The following is an 11,860-nucleotide window of genomic DNA, read 5'->3' as shown; positions in this document are numbered from 1 at the left end:
AGGGACGACACTTGGAGTCCTAAAGACTTTTTCTTGTTCGGTTCGGGCGCAGCTAGGGAAGGCACGCAACAAAGAGTATGCATCTAAACTATGCTAACTGATTATGTGTAAATAATATGTATTCCTGACTTAATGGTTTTTTCCGCATGATTTATGAATTGTCATATGTATCATAACCTAACAGAACCAGCATTCCCGCTGGTTTTTCCCATCTCCACATATTTAAAAAAAATAAAAAAAATAATTCTTTCAACCCACCCCTTCACCCACGACCCAGCCTTCTCCCTCCTTCGACTTCCCTCTCTCTCTCCACCGTCAACTCTTGCCGTCCACCAGAAACAACCGCCAGCACCACCTTCAAACCGGCGTTACGCCGGCGAACCACCTACCAGCCTCCCTTCTTTCACACACGACACTGCACCCCACGACGCCTGTCATCATACCTCCTGCCACCATCCCGCCACTTTCTTTCGCCCATCCAACCACCATCACCCGATCGGCATTTATGCCGGCGCCGCACGACACACCACCTCTCTCCTCTCGTTCACCTCGGCCATCACCTCACCAGCGCTACGCTGGCGTCGAACCGCTGCCTGAGACACGCCCAGCCAACACCAGCCCGCCAGCCTTCCCTCTCCCTCTCCCTCCTTCGAATTCTTTCCCTACAGCAACTCCTTGTTCGTCCTCCATCACAGTCGCCGGCCGCCTGTGCTACGGTGGTCGGCGCACCCTTGCACCCTCGCACCACCTTTCCCTTCTCTCCACCTCTCAAATCTCCCATATTCACCATTATTTTGTTTTTGAATTTAAAACCCTAACTTTTGAAATCAATTTGGGGATTTTTGGTTCTTTGTGGGCATTGACAAATTGTGTAGTATCAGTGCTCGTTTGCGGAATTCATGTGAGTTTGCAACCAAATTATGGTCTTTGTGGTGCGCAAAATATATTAAATTTTCAATTTTTCTAAAGTTTATTCACTTGACTCATATTTTGAAAAAAAATTGGAATTTTGATGTCAATATTGGTTGATGAATTTGATTGGTTGTCGTTGTTGGCGAATATTATCTGAATTGCTTGTTGAGATTGGTTAACGTTTGTTGATTGTTGAGTTCAAATTGTTAGCATTGGAAGATTATTGATTATTGCTTGAACTATTCGTTGGGATTGATCGTTGAATCTTGAAGTATGCACCGTCTTGGTTGATTGGAGTATTTTAAATCGTGGTCGTTGCATCATAAAAGCAACTAAACCAACTATATTTCACCCAAATCCACCACATCCATAGAGATTGGCTTCATGCGTGGTCAGTTTGAAGCTTCTGGCCACACCGCTTCTACTGTCAACAGTCCTACCGAGTCATACTCGGCAGACGGAGCTCATCACGAGTGAGCACTTTCCATCTCTCTTCCTTGTTTGACTTATTTTGTTGCTATTTGCACAATGAGGGCACTGTGTTTTGTTTAGCTTGGGGGAGGGATATCTATCTTTATTGCTTTCTAGTATAATTTTATCGCTTTTTTTAGGTGTTGTACGCTTTGTACCATCCATTAGGGGTGGGAGTTTACGTGCAACGAAAAAAAATGCATTGCTTTCATAGTGTTATTGTTCAAATTAGTTGCATTCTCTCTTGCATTCATATGTCTTTATACCCTGCATTGTGAAATTGACTTTCAAACTATGTTCGGGCTTTATTTGACTCTCTTGAGCTTCTTTTGAACTTAGTTATTATTCTGAAATTCAGTCGGTCATGCTATACATTGATAACTGCTTGGCATTGTGTGAACCAATTGAATGGTATGCGGTAAGATGTTGGTCTCGTGTCAAGAATAACTAGCCAATTATCTTGTAGGTCACCTTACTATGTGTTTATGTGATTGATGTGACTTGTTATCGTATGATTTTGGCTTGAGATTCATTAGTAGCTTAGTTGCAACTCACGCATGCCGCGTATGACAGAGGTCATTCTCTTAGGAAGCCTTCAGACGAATTTAGAAACATCAGTTCCTGCCTTTCATACCCATGTTGTAGCCTTGTCCGTTTATTCTTTTAACTCCACAAAATTAAGCCCTATTAGCCCCGTTGGTTACTTGTCCCGAGTCTAGCTTGGGGGAGCTTCGGTGTTCGTAATAGTTTCATTGATGTTTATTGATTGGCACACTAAGCCAATAGTTCGTGGTTCAAGGCTATGTTTGGATTTGTGGTTCGGAAATGGTGTATATTATTGTTGGCACCCAAGCTTGTAATAGTTAGCATTAGTATTTATTTTCGGTTTTTTCATGAAATGCCCCCGAGGTTTGCAAAAATGCACCAAATACCCTCGCGTCTTTTGAATCACATAATATACCCCTATTTTTCCCTAAGTTTGCACCAAATGCCCCTAAACCGACCTTCCGTTAGTCCTCCGTTAAGTCATGTTTATAATTCACAAAATGCCCCTATTTTTAAACTTATTGCACAACATACACCTATTTGTAAACAAAGTTGCACCAAATACCCAAATTGCTTTAAACGGAAGAATTTGAATCTAACGGCTACTTTTATTAAGCCTAGGGATCAAAATATAGCCGATATGTTCTTGCTGCTTATAGAAAATCTAGAACAACTTTGATTCTTATAGGAAATCCATATAATCCAAAATTCAAGAAACAAGTGACAAAAAACTTAAGCTCAACATAATCCCTAACTCAACGATTGGCCTTGGCAACTCTTTCAATCTCAGCTTTCTTCTTGATAGCATAACTGCAAATCATAAATAAAAATTAAAAAAATACTCAGCAACATACGCATTTGGTGACCACAGTGTGGCTCTGGACATCTTTCAAACAATGAAGGCAATATGTACATTTTAAGAATCATACTCCGTAGTTATCTCTGTGACAATTAAAGTTCTTCAAACCATGACCAAAATATGTACCACCCGTGTACATTTTAAGTTTTTAACAATCAAATCATGAGCATATCAAAAATTAAATAGCCAGCCTACACATCATCAAATGTATATTGTTGGTTCTTAAAAGTATTATTAAATCAAGCAGATAAGCTACACATGAAATCATGTAACAACTCATAAATGGTGGTTACAAGAAGAGTGAATTGTTGGATGAACCCTTGGCAGCATTAATGAGTTCATCAGCAAGCTAGGCACTCGACAATGGTCTTAATGTTCCTGAAATCACTCTCACGAGCTCCAGTTGTCAGAAGATAGATTGCCTGATTAACACGCCTAAATGGTGAGATATCAACAGCTTGACGCCTCACAGCACCAACAGAACCAATTCTGGTAGCATCTTCTCTTGGTCCACTGCATCACACAATATGGTTCAAGAAAACATTAGTGTTGCAAAAATGCATTTGTATTGCGAACTTGTGAACCAATACCTATCATTTCTTTCCTCGTTCTATACATGATAATTAGGTGCAAAGCCTCAACGGAAAGAACATAAAGAAGACACCAAAGGGGAAGGGTTTTGGGTACCTGTTGATGATGGCATCAACAACAACTTGGATGGGGTTCAAGTTAGTCAAAAGGTGGATAATTTCCATGGCATGCTTCACAATGCGAACAGCCATAAGCTTCTTTCCATTGTTGCGTCCGTGCATCATAAGAGAGTTGGTCAACCTCTCAACAATAGGGCACCGAGCCTTCCTAAAACGCTTCATTTGATAACTTCCAGCATTGTGAGGCACATATGTGGCGTGCTTAACATCAGTCACTCCAATGTAATCAGCCAAAGCCAAAGCCATGTCATGAACCTACATATCAAATGCCTATAAATCTATAATAAGACAACTGTATATGACTGGACTTTTCTTTTTCTTTTTTTGGAAGGGCAGTTTTTATCTTGCTGTTGTGAAGACAATCATACATGTATAAGTTCCATCCATCCACATTCAGCTATAAAATTGCACAAATTGGAGTCTCAAACAATACCAAAAACAAGTCCAAAATGTTGCAGCAGCATACATACACATACACAATAACACTCTACCAGAGAACACCACCACAAAATCTATGAAATTATGAAAAACTATACATAGATAGACAAGAGATATTACCAATCTAGACTTGAATTTTCCGACGAGCTCATTGTTCCTTCATGCGCTAAAAATCTCATAAGGCGATTTCTTCCCCTCAAAATCTTTTATTTTAGTCTTCTTCTCCCTCTGCCTTCCGATCCCACCTAAAACATGTAAACCTTATACTGTCATGGATATGGTCATATGGCTGATTCAAGGGATTAGATGGTAAACTTAACCAAATTCAAACAAACAATTATATTTTTTCAAAATTCAATTACGATTTTATTTGTTTTCATTATTTACAGTTCAATTTCTCGTGATTCATAAACTATTCAATTCCGGTGCGATCCGGGTTTTTTTGTCTTTACAATTCAATAAATAAATAAAACGAATTTATTTGAAACCACAATTCTCTATACAGTTATGCTAATTCATGCTATAAAAAACAAATTAGTTTGATTTTCATCCCAAGAAAACATAAAATTATACCTGGGATTGAAGATAACGTCCTCTGCCTCAAACAGTTCCGAGGTAAATTGCCGAATGAGGAATGGGATGTCTTGCTCCAAACAACAAACCCAAGAATCGCAACCAAACCACCGACTACCCTCCGATCAAAATCTGATCAATCCTTCGATCAAAACGCCGAAGAACGCACAAAAAAATCCGGCGACCTTTTGCAATTTGATGGCCATCGAACCGTAATACTTCAAAATCGTGAGTTAGGATCGCCGGCGACCAGTGATCGAAGATCGACCTCCGTCGACGACCAGAGAGTTATCGACCGCCGCCGGCGACTAGAGAGCAGGAGGAAGAACAAGGGAGAGGAGAGAGAAAGAGAATAAGTTTGAGATTTTTTTTTTGAATTTACGTCGAATAACATGTATTAAGGGTAAAATGGTAAAATGCAGCTAACGGAGGACTAACGTCTGTTAACTCCAAGTGCATTTCATGAACAGTATGGAAAAATAGGGGTATATTATGTGATTCAAAAGACGCGAGGGTATTTGGTGCATTTTTGCAAACCTCGGGGGCATTTCATGAAAAAACCGATTTATTTTTGTACTTTCGTTTACATCAATTTATTTCATCTCAAATTAGAAAAAAAGTAGAAAAAAATAGAAAAAAAAAATAGAAAAAAAGAGAAAAAAAAAAGAGAAAAATCAAGTAAAAATCAAAAATACGTTTTCGGTTTTGTATATAGTTTGAAGGCAAGGAAAGGGGATTGAAGAAAGATCATTGACATTATATTATGTTTTTCCCCTTGGTTATAACTTGGTTGATTGTTCGGGTTTCATGGTTCGATGGAGTTGGATTTTCGGCATTATCACGCAGACGCATATAGTTCACCTTTGCTCCCCAAGTTGGACCTTACTCACACTTTTTCCCAAATTATACCCTACCTTTTCTTTTTACCTAGCCCCATTACAAGCTTATTATAAAGACCTCTTGATCGGCATGTTTGTTTTGTGATTAAGTGAAAATTGTTTCTTGCTATTGTCATCTTACCCCATGTTGCATCATATATTTATATTCTACAAAGTATGCGGCGACGACTAGCTTGATTGAGAATAGTTTATGGCTAAGCTTGGTTGTTTCGATTGTGGATCATGATGCTTTGTGGTTCTATTTGTATCCGAGCTCAATTTCTGTCTCAATAACTTCGTTTTATTGTTTGCTCGAGAGTTGGTTTATTCTTACCATGGTTTTATGAAAGTCATGTGCGTCTTGTTTCTCTATCTTTGGTTTAGTGTTTCTTGGGGACAAGCAACAGTCTAGCTTGGGGGAATTTGATGAGTCATATTTGTATAGGGTATTTTAGGCACATTTAGGTTGCATTATTAGGCATTTATATCATTTTAGTTGCATTTATGATCACATTTGCATAAGTTATCATTGTCGTACTCTATTACGCACCGTTTGTGTTTTCTTTGATGTTTCAGGCGATTTTACGGTTATTTGGATGCTTTCGGAGTGTTATGAGTTGATTTGGATGATGAACGGATGGGATGTTGACTCGAGGATCATTACATGTCTCTAGGAATAATTTTGAGTCAACAACGAAGCTAAACACTATTTTTCTAAGCATCAAAACGGACAAGCTTTCACTCTTTTGATGATATCTCAAGTTCAACATGTCGAAATGAGACGATATTGATTGGGCTAGAAAACAGGCTTCAAGAGCTTTCCAACGACAGGTCACACGTCCCTATAGGCATTGTAAAACAAGAGTTATGATATAAATAAGGTGGCTCGACAATCCGATTCGCCCACGGCCCACAACGCTGGCATGGCTCTTCCCCTTGGGCGCGAAAACCAACGACCCACCAGCGGGCCCGCTGGTTTCTGCGCCTATCTGATTTCCGCGTGGATTCGTTGCATTCGTTCTCGTGATCGTTCAATTAAATGATAATTTATGTAATTATTATTATTTCCTATTTTGTTTAGAATTTAGGAAGCATATAAATACTTCAAGGGAATTAATTTATTTCCCTCATGCATTTTTTTCCGAATGTTTTTATTCCCTTAGAACTCTTCTTTTTCACGTCATCTAGTTTTCTTTCTTTTCCATTGTTGAAGCCTAGATTTTTTCAATTTTCAATTAATCAATCTAGAGGTAATTCAAGAATTGTTTTTGCTTTAATTTATTATTATTGTTTTCGTTCCTTAGTTTAATTTTTCCTTTGATTATGAAATTCATGCGTATTATTTCTGTCATGTTTGTTAATTCAATTATGAGCGAGTAGTCATTTTCTAGGGCTAAGTAAGGGAAACCATGTTTATACTATGATTGTTATGCATTAAAGTTTGCAAATTTCTAGATTATGCTTGAGTAATTCCAATTGATTTGTTTGAATTGTTGATTCATGTTATTGGCCATTTTCATGGATTGAATATCTAGCTAATAGGAATAGAATCGAAAGATCGTATTTTTAGAGGCTTAGTACTATTGGCAATTCTGATTATGTTAGCGATCGTACTGCATATGTTGAATTGAAAGTGTTAAGACCGACCGTAGGATTAGCATGTACTTTAATTACTCGGCTTAGTTTATTCATTTCCGAATTGATTGGTGTTCTTGGATTGGTATAAGCATGGTGAACCAAACAGACGCTCTAGACCTTTTAATTCATTGATAAATTCACATTTACATTATTGCTTTAGCTTCATTAGTTAATAATATTCAAAATCAACTTTCGTTTACTGAAATAGTTTATTTAACTAGGCAAAAACTAATAGAACTTGTCTCCCTGTGTGACCGACCCGTATTTTCTATGTATCTGCTAACAACAGAAACCGTGCACTTGCGGTATCACTTTTTAACTCATCACTATATTAAAAAAAATTCCTTACTACCAACTACCATCTAATTAAATACTAAACAATACATTAAACTCTAAGCCGGTCAAACTGTTTCGAGTATTCGGAGACGGAGGGGGTAATAGGAACACTTTGACCTTTGACAATATTCACAAATGTCAATTTGACTATCATTTGTGATTTATGGGTAAGAAAAAATATAGTCGTGTGAGATTTTGTTTGATTCGTCTCAATACGTACTTTCGGAATATCAACTTTTTAGAGCATCAATTATAGTAGACTCTTAGCCCACTCTTAAAGAGAGAGAAATTTTAAGAGTTAGCTCTTAATAAAAAAGAGCTAACTCTTAGCTACCTCTTATTTAGAGGTTGATTAAGACATCCTCTAAATAAGAGGTAACTCTTAGAAATAAGAGTGGGGTGAGGTGGGTGATTGTGGGAATATTATACAATTTTTTGACATTTTTGTTACAAAAAATAAAAATAAATACATGTAAAAGGTGTTTAAGAGAGAGTAACTAAGAGATAGTTATTTCTTGGATTTTTTGATAGGTAACTCTTATTAAGAGAGGGTGATGAGGTGGATGAAGAGAGAGATTAAGAGTGGGTAAATAAAAGTGACCCTTATAATTGATGCTCTTATAATTTTAAAGAATATAAAATTAGAAATATTAATGTCCTAACATTCACATTGACAAGCGTGAAAAGGTATTATCCTCATTATTTCGAAATAGATGGAGTACATACTAAAGAGTTATTTTTCATAAGGGATTATTTATCACATACATTTGACTATTTGAGGTTACTAATTTTTTTTTTAAATGAGTTACTTATCATACGAAATCAAATTAAGCAAATACATAGTCATATTTTTTCCGAAAAGTTAAATAACTCAGAAAAAGTATATCATAAAAAAGAGATACTAATTTATTCTACTATGGGTTACTATTCTTTTAGGTTAGAATTACTTTTTTTTATACAAGTATATCCCTTTTCCTCTGTTGTACGGTGCTTGTACCAACCGACGCCTAAGTGTTATAAATTCTTGAAGACCGAAACCGATCTTTAATCATATTTTTTTGGATTAACAAGCATAATATTAAATAACCATATTGTTCCATAATAGGAGTTGCCTATCACTCTATTAAAGGGTACTAATTTATTTTATTAAAGAACTTAAGTTGAGGCGAGGTACAGAGGTTACGCAAAGTGGAAAAACGCAAGGGAAGGAATTGGAATACGGAGTAAACGAGCATGAAGCCTTGATCAGCCTTATGACATCCCATGAATGAGCTTTGTTGGGTTCAAATTAAGGGAAGAATGAGAAATTAGTCCATGTAATGGGTATGCGTAAGATTATCAAATGATGGTGTGCCCAGTCACATACAAGACTTCAGGCAATAAATATTGTAAGGCGGAGATAAAGTTAACTTAAAATGCTAAGTTAGCCGATATAATGTAAAAGTTATGTAGTTCGTACTTTTTAGTGATATATTTTTTTCTTTTTCATAAAAAATATCCCTTTAAAATCACCAATAATGTTTAAATATAATTCCGTAACTCTTTGAAATGCTATCCATCAAATTCTTTTCAATAATATACTACGTAAAAGTTAATAAAAACATGTTAAAGTTACCATAGGGTAAAAGTTATACCGATATGATGTACAATAAATTTATTGTACATCGGGTGCGTGCAAGACCTTTTGTTGAGTTGGTTTAACTTCCTTTTCTTCACGGAGTACGTATTAACGTGTTAACACCCGTTCGCTTGCGGTAGCGACTAGAGGATACTCCTTTCTTCCCTTTTTATTTTGTACATATTCCGTTTTGGGTGTCACGTGGTTATTTCAATCAATCAAATTTATTAAAGCATTAAATATCTCACACTTTTCTATTTCACATTAAATCTCTCTTACATTTTCAATGTTAAAATTTAGATAAAATTAATTTTTTTTTATTAATAAACGTAATTAATTTGCATTGTTTAAATAATTTCACATTAATCTATACTATATATTAAAAGGCGTTTAAAAGAAAGTTTATGTGATACATGACGCTCTTTTTATGGGTGGTTTGCTCCATATAATCTTCATATATATTAAAAAAATGATCAAACATGGTTTGGATAAAGTTTGAACTCTTGACCTTTCGTTTAAACAATAAAACCTTTACCATTAAGCTATTACATATGTTCATGTTATCATTGCAAAAAAAAATATATAAGTAAATGTGAATGTCATTAATGTAGTAACCCGGGGCATCACCCGAACCCAAAAATTAGTTATTTATTAAAATGCGTGCATGATACTAAACATTTTAAAATAAAAAGGACAGAGGGAGTAACTTTTATTGGTTGAGCAGCCAGCTGATACAACTTAGCCGTACACTACCATGTAAGAGCTCTTTGGAAAATCGGTTGTTGGATATTATTAACGACTATTGTAACCAAAGCTCTAAAAGTTACTCCAAACACTCTTTTTATTTATTTATTTTTTTTTTTTTGAGGGAAAACACTCTTTTTATTTAATTTGTCTTAAAAGAGGGGATTTTTTTTTTTTTTTTAAATGAGCCATAAGCGCCTTACTAATTACAAAAGGGGGCGGAGAATTCGAAACTGATACCTATTGTACATAAATTCTCAATTTCAACTATTAGGCCAAGACCTTATAACCTAATCGATTAAACCACTTGCCAAACTTAACTTTATAGTCAGGACAATTCCGAGATAATTAATAAAAAATTGTGACCTTTAAAAGTAAATGGCCATAATTGGGACCGATAATATCAATTTTTCCAAAGAAAAATCAAGTTAATTAGCCACTTATCAAACAAGGCCTACTACAACTAGTTACCGGTCCTCCAACCCCCTCTCAAAACTCTAAACTTATTTCCAATTCTCATTAATTAGAAAATCAAAAAGAATAAATGATATACCACATAGATGAGATTCAATAATAGATCATGATCTCATTAAAGGACATTATCCTCGACCCACATCGCATATTCAAATTGCTTCAATCGTCATGGCAATTTAGGGTTGAAAGTGGCTCCATCTCGCAGCGTATTCCATCAGCAGGCTCCTCCGGCTTATTCGTTATGCTTCTTCTATCTATACGTTTTCAGTTTCCTTGATTTCCTCAGTCACTTCCTTTTTCCAAAGGGAGACCGCATTTGCTGGTTGGTGTTGTCAACGTTGTTGTTGATACTCCCTCCGTCCCGGAATACTCGACCCGGTTTGACCGGCACAGAGTTTAAGAGACTTGAATTGACTTATTTAATTTAATAGGTAGTAGTTGATAGTTGGGTATTATTTTAATGTAGTTAGTGGGAGGTGGGTTAAGAGGTGGGGTTGGGGGAGAGTAGGGGTTGAATTTTTAATTATTTTTTGTATGGAGTAGGGGGTAGGTGGGTTAATAGGGGTGGAGTAAGAAATAATATAATATTGTTAGAATATTTCCATTTTAAAAAACAGGTCAAGTATTAAGGGACGTCCCGATAAGGAAAACAGGTCAAGTATTCCAGGACGAAGGGAGTAACAAGCAGGTAAGTTCTAACAGGGATTGTCTCGAAAGCTTGAAGATAAGTTTTGTACCTATTAATTTCTTAGTCACGTTGTTCAAATAATGCGAGATGGTGGTGGCATGCCCTCCGTAGTTTTATAATGAATCTTTTGACAAAAAAAAAAAAATTGCATCTAAAGTTTTTAAAGATCAATCAATGCTTCTAGCCCTTAATTATTCATTAATTTAGTAGTCAACCATGCATATTGACTATTGAGTGCGACATAATTGCAATAACGGATGAGCTAAGTAAGTGAACATGATAGGAGCAACATCAATAACTTAGCAAACAGGCCACAACTCACATGCATCGAGTAATGCGGTCTGTTGTTTCATGTGCACGAACCTATGTTGTTGAGTTCTACTTCGTATTTAGTATTTACATACGACTATGTTACGTACTTTGTTTATCTTATCGACTTATCATTATCACAACAGACACCGACAACGAATAGTAATCATTTTTTTAAAACGGAGTATAAATTATTAAGTCAAGTACATGCATGGTACGTATAGCTATCTGAACTCTGAAGCATTGGTAAAGCATTATTAAATCCATTCCAATTAGCGGATTAAATTTTTAAGGGGCGTATTCTTTTTAATTTAGGAAAATTTGTAATTATTAATCCAATTTTTATCCGATTTTCTTTAATTAAGCAGTTATAATTTTTTTATTTTCCCCCCTCCTTTTCTTTATTTGCTGTTTTAATTTTCGTTCCTCTCTCCTCTGCGATTTTCTGCTTCATCTCTGCACTCCTTTCTATTATTTCTCTTCTCCACCATTGTTGATCTCTCATACCTCTCCATTCAAAGTTCATAAAAAATAATCAACAATTGTTATGGCTGGGGTAAAGCAATTGCCTGTTGGATCTGGATCTTCTTCAAATTCAAGGTTTTTTTCCCTAAATTTTCAACAATACCACAATAACCAACATCCTACAACATAAAAAAAAACTAT

General features: G+C 35.9%; 1 pseudogene; it reads right to left on the bottom strand.

The window, feature by feature from the left end:
• Positions 1 to 2,684: 2,684 nt before the first annotated feature.
• The window catches only part of LOC110792104 (40S ribosomal protein S5-like), a 31,649-nt pseudogene continuing 22,473 nt past the window's right edge, over positions 2,685 to 11,860 (bottom strand).

Source organism: Spinacia oleracea, chromosome 6, assembly GCF_020520425.1.
Source record: "Spinacia oleracea cultivar Varoflay chromosome 6, BTI_SOV_V1, whole genome shotgun sequence".
NCBI lineage: Eukaryota > Viridiplantae > Streptophyta > Magnoliopsida > Caryophyllales > Amaranthaceae > Spinacia > Spinacia oleracea.
This window is presented reverse-complemented; position numbering and strand designations above follow the sequence as displayed.